Here is a 6252-nt window from a genome sequence, read left to right on the forward strand (position 1 = left end):
ATGCTTCTCATTACTCTCAGAATTCTTACCCATGTTTGATTTCTCCATGTGTTCGTTTCTAAATATTTAATATACTGTTGTTTGGTGTGGACGTTAAGGGCCACAAATTGCTCTATTGAGATTGGTCGTTCATTTGTTTGCCCTATTTTGATTCTGATTTTGATTCTTTTATGTGTCATTGATGTCTTCTAAAATTCATGACTCCATGCCTGGATTTGATCATGCTCTGTTTTCATTTAAATCACATTCTTCAGTGTTCCTTCTGTTCTTAGCCCACAGATTAATATTTGAAGTGGAGTTATTTATGTTTACTGATCGACATCTTCAACTATTTTCTTCCCCGAGTTTTACTTCATTTTTTTATTTATTTTATATCCACTTTCCTACATGCTGTCCAAATCCTTGTCGTTGCATTTGGGTGTATATTAGGGAATGATGGAAGTGTTAATATGAGGGATGAAGTGTGCAACAATCTCACTCAAATATTGGATAGATGATTCCAAGGTATTGTAATGCACTACAAAAATCTGGAACATGCACCATTGAAATTCAGATCCATCACACTCCACCGACCTTGGGAAAAAGGGGAGAAATTCTAGAAGTTTGATTTTCGTTCATGCTGCAACTGATAATCCTTATGGAAGCAACCTTGTTGCCATTCTCTGTTGATCTTATCATCATATGGAGATGGATCACCAACCTTGAGGAGAGATTTTGGCTTCTCTGGAACTGGAAAAACTGAAGGAGTTCTGGATTCATCTTATTAGAAAATTATTACCACGCATGGTTTCTAGAAGGGTGATTCAAAGAGAGGATATGGAGAAAATCTAAATGACTTCTTCTTTCATTCATAAAAAATTCCAAAGCAAAATCTTATCGTTCACCTGCAGATCCATAATCTCGCTCACAATCACTGAAAACTCAGCAAATTTTCATAGCACGCATGACACAGTTCTTCCACCATTTAACGTTTTTCACTTTTTCAGTGATTATGCAAAATCAGGACGATGCACCCTAAAAAATACAGAGATCTTGTATGCCCATTTGCTCAAAACTGCTATTTTACAATCCAACACCTTCGTTGCCAATTCTTTGATGGATTGGTATTGTAAATCCAATTCCATGGTTCAGGCACCTAGATTGTTTGATGAAACTCCTCACCCAAATGTTATTTCTTAGAATATTTTGATTTCAGGTTGCAACCAGGACTTTTCATTCGAGGATTCGTGGAGGAATTTTTGCCAGATGCGTTTTTCAAGATTTGATTCCAACCAGTTCACCCATGAGAGTGTTTTTTTGGCTTATACTACCTTAGGGTCTCCTTTGTATGGTGAACTGATATATTCACTTGCACTGAAAAATGGGTTCTTATCAAATGAGAATGTTCAGGCCAGAATGATTGATTTGTTTGCGAAGCTTTGTAGCTTTGAGGATGCTTTAAGGGTGTTTCAAGATGTTTTACGCGAGAAGGTGGTTTTCTGGAATGCTATCATTTCTGGGGCTGTTAAAAATAGGGAAAATTGGGTTGTTTTAGATATTTTCTACCAAATGTGTTGCAGATTTTTTTTTATGCCAAATAGTTTTACGTTTTCAACTATTTTAACAGCTTGTGATGCACTTGAGGAACTTGAGTTTCGAAGAGGGATTCAAGGATGGGTGATTAAATGTGGTGCAAGAGAATATGCTTTTGTGGGGACTATCATAATTGATTTGTATGCTAAATGCAGGGATATGGATCAAGTTGTGAAGGAATTTTTGCGAATGCTAATCCGCAATGTAGTTTCCTGGACTACCGTCATTTATGGTTTTGTTAAGAAGGATGACAGTATTTCTACTTTCCACTTCTTCAAAGAAATGAGAAAAGCAAGAGAGAAAATAAATAACTACACTATGACTAGTGTACTTACTGCTTGTACTGAACCAACCATGATCAAAGAGGCAGTCCAACTACATTCTTGGATTTTCAAAACCGAGTTCTATTTGGATTCCACTGTAAGTTCTACTTTGATCAATATGTATTAAAAAATAAGAGTGATTGACTTATTTGAGAGGGTGTTCAGAGAGATGGAAAGTACAAAGAATCTAACCATGTGGGCTATTATAATATCTGCCTTTGCTCAAAGTGGGAGTACTGAAAGAGTAGTTGAATTGTTTCGGAGGATGCTTTAGGAGGGTTTGAGACTTGGTAAGTTTCGTAGTTCAATAGACAACCTAAGTTTGAGGAGACAAATCGGTTGCTACATTCTTAAAATTGGTTTGTTTACTGATATTTTTGTGGGCAATTTTTCTTTTCACAATGTACTCAAAATGTGGTAGTTTAAAGGAATCTTACACAGTTTTTTTGAGCAAATGCCTAACAAAGACAATGTTTCATGGGCCTCCATGATCATTGGGTTTTTAGAACATGACCACGTAGAACAAACTGTTCAATTGTTCAGAGAGATGTTATTAGAAGAAATTAGACCAGATCAAATGACTTTAACTGCAACTCTAACTACATGTTCTGCTCTTCATTCCTTAGGAAAAGGAAATGAAGTTCATAAGTATGCTCTTTGAGCATGAGTTGGCAAAGAGGTACTTGTGGGTGGTGCACTTGTAAATATATACTCAAAATGTGGTGCCCTAGTCTTAGCAAGGAGGGTATTTGACATGCTACCCCAAAAGGATCAGTTTTCATGCTTCTCATTGGTTTCAGAAATTTCCCTTCAATTTTCCCTTTTAATTTTCCATAACCTTCTCGAAATCACCCAAAACCCCTTAGAAAGAGGTTTCTCGGAAGCATAGGTTTCTTTGACATGGACTCTACTACCTAAAATTTTCAACAACGCAAGATGTCAATCAAATTGTGGCCCTCTTAGCCAGAGTACCAGGTTGATGCTTGTGGAACGAATGACCAAGAATCTTACGATTTCATCTATACTCTCTAGAAAATATGGTCTTCTGATGAGAGAAAAAGTTGAGGAGCATGCTAAGGAAATAGAAGATGTAGCCTTTGCTACGGCAAACCAACATTATGAGAGGAAGCCTAATGGTGATGGAAGCTTTGTTGTGCAACTTTATGCTAAAGAGTCCAATAAGTTTATGTTGGAAATTCTTAAACAAGGTCCTAAGACAAAGGAGGATGGCGAAGTAACGACAGCAAGGTAATAAATGTTGAAGCAACATATACGGGACTATTGGTTCTGAAATAGCAACAATATGTGATTCTACTTGGTGGTCTTGCAAGGGTTTCAAATTCACAAGAATCTGATGGCTTTGAGCTACTGGTGGAACCACTATAGTATCATTGATGTGTAATCACTTTTGGATTTTCAAGACCTCTGATATAGAAGACACTATCTAATAATGGTCTTAGCATTCCTTGTTTTGAAGTTGCTAATCTGGAGGATGTTGTCAACTGTGCTAGGAGTATGGCAAGATGTGGGGATGTAGTTGTTCTCAATCCAAGTTGTGCAAGCTTTGATGAATTTAGAAATTTTGAGCATAGGGGGAAGGTCTTTTAAGAGTTGGTCTTCTCATCAGAATAAGTCTTGGAGAAGAAACTTGTTGTAAGAAGAGAAATGTGGGAGTGGATTTCAAGCGTTAACACAAGAGCATTCGATTATTCCTTCTCCAAACGCTGCGTTTTGGTCGATCTCTGATTTTAAGGACCATGGCTTCTTTTACAGAGAAAATGTTAATTTGTGCTGTAGTAGAGTTTGATTTCAACTGGAAATTAATCACTTTAGGAGCTACTTGTTTTCCTATTAACTGATGGACACTCACTGGAGAATGCCTTTTAAATGTGAATTGCACCAAAGTGATTATTTTTATCATTATTTGCTCAAAAGTTGTCTTGTAAAGTTAAAAATGGGTAGCAAGACGATTATCAAATGGTCGAAGCAAATCAGATTAGCCCAAGTTGCACAATTGATAAAAGTAGAAAGGGCTATACAAAAAAGCTATTGTCATATTTGATTCTGCAACAACAAAGTATACTAATGGGTTTCGGCATGGTCACTAAACATTCAGTCTTATGATCTCTAGATTAGTGTCTGCAAATCATTTCAGATTAGCTAAGGAACTTCTTTGTAGAATGAAGGAAGAAAAATGCAATATTACAAAGGACATATTCCTTTCCATTTGCAGAGCTTATGGTTGGGTTCATAAGCCACTGGATGTTGTCTAGGTTTTTCGCAAAATGAAGGAGTATGAGTGTGAGCCCAACCAAAAATCATATATTACAGTCTTTGCTATTCTTGTTGGTGAAAACCAGTTAAAACTAGCTTTGAGATTTTACAGATATATGAGAGAAATGGATATTCCACCTAGTGTTGCTTCCCTAAATGTTTTGATCAAAGCCCTAAGCAAAAATAGTGGAACAATGGGTGCTATTCTTCGGATATTTAGGGAGATGCCCAATCGAGGATGTCCTCCAGATTCATATACGTACGGTAATTTAATTAATGGGTTGTGTAGATTGGGAAAGATTGGCAAAGTAAAGGAGGTGTTTAAAGAGATGGAGACAAAAGCTTGTTCTCGACTATTGTTACATATACTTCTCTCATACATGGTTTATGTCAGTCTAAAGATTTGGATTCAGCTATTAGGTTGCTTGAAGAGATGGTAAGCAAGGGCATTGAACCCAATGTTTTTACTTACAGTTCTTTAATGGATGGTAATTGCAAGAGTGGGTGTTCATCACAAGCTCTGGAGTTATTAGATATGATGGTTAGCAGACGCCATTTGCCCAACATGATTACATACAGTACTTTAGTCCATGGACTTTGTAAAGAAGGAAAGCTTCAAGAAGTTGTGGAGATTCTTGACAGGATGAAGCTCCAAGGCTTGAGACCGAATGCAAGATTGTATGGGAAGATCATAAGTGGCTTCTATGATATTTTCAAATCCCATGAAGCTGCAAACTTCCTTGATGAAATGGTCCTTAGGGGGATCACCCCAAACTGACTAACTTGGAGCCTTTATTTTAGAATTCATAATACACTGGTCCAAGGGCTTTGTACTGAGCATCCAAATTGAGTTTTTCAATTATATCTAAGCATGTGGACAAGGGGCATTTCAATTGATGCCAAAACTTTTGATTCTCTTGTGAATTATTTTTGTAACAAAGGTGATTTGCACAAAGTTGCTCACCTTGTTGATGAGATGGTGCTTGACGGGTGCATTCCTGATGAGGTAACATGGAATGCTGTGGTAGGTGGATTTTGGGATCGAAGGAAGGTGCGGGAAGCTGTTGAACTTGTATAGGTTGAGTTGATGGGGAGAGCCTAGGACTACATGCATGATATTTCTGAATGCGAAGTCCTTCATACAAGCCGTTCCAATTAAAGCTGTATTTTAGACAGTTTTTTTTATGGCCTGAAGAACTTTCTGCTTTGCATAGAATTTTATAGAGAACTTCATTGGAAACTACAGCTGCGTTAAAGAGGCTTTACTGTCCGTCAAATTTTCCTAACAGTACACAAAAGAAATTGTTAGAATAAATAGAGCATACGATTGTGAGAAGATTGAAATATGAATAAATAAAAAAAAAACAAGAGAGAAACTTAAGAAGAGAAAGGTGGGAGTGGATTTCAATCATCACCAAGGCTATCAGCTAGACCATTGGCATCATGAGCCTCTTAATTTAGCTGTAGTATCTGTTACCTATTCTCTTTCTCCCTATGGAACTTCTGATTCTCGTTTTATCCAAGCTGTCCTTGGTGGCTCAGTTAAAGATGATTAGGTTTCTTTTCTATCCAGAGATGCAATGATCCTGATTTTTGAGGATGTCCTAAAAAAATTACTGACTTTTATAATGACCTCCTCTTTTATGTGGGTTAAGGATGCAGGTTCTTTATTAGCTCCTACCGTAGTAGATCCCACGACAGAACTGGAATCTTATATTAACATGCAGGGGACAACTTAGTTTGCTCTTAAAATACTTGATGGTAGTTTTTCTTGCTTTCAAACATTTTGTGAGGGAAGTGAGCTAGTTCCATGTCTTTCAATTGCATTATTTATTATCGGTTGGGGGTGTAATATGGCAAAAGTATTGGATAATGCATCTGATGATCAATCAATGGAAAAGACAAAGGCTAGGATAATTTTGGTGAAGCTTTACTTTCTTTGCATGGTGAAGAAAATCTTATCTGGAGTTCAGAATAAAGGTTTTGAGATTCTTTATTTGCAACTAAATTTCAATAGGAGTGGTTCCCATGCCGTTCTTGTAAATTTGTTGTTGATGAAAACTGTCGCCATCATTGAGAATAG

General features: G+C 37.0%; 1 pseudogene; it reads left to right on the top strand.

Moving 5' to 3' along the window:
• Positions 1-3849: 3849 nt before the first annotated feature.
• LOC109123436 (pentatricopeptide repeat-containing protein At5g46100-like) lies at positions 3850-5247 on the top strand (annotated as a pseudogene).
• The last annotated feature ends 1005 nt before the right edge of the window (positions 5248-6252 follow it).

Source organism: Vitis vinifera, chromosome 1 (genome assembly GCF_030704535.1).
Source record: "Vitis vinifera cultivar Pinot Noir 40024 chromosome 1, ASM3070453v1".
Taxonomy (NCBI): Eukaryota; Viridiplantae; Streptophyta; class Magnoliopsida; order Vitales; family Vitaceae; genus Vitis; species Vitis vinifera.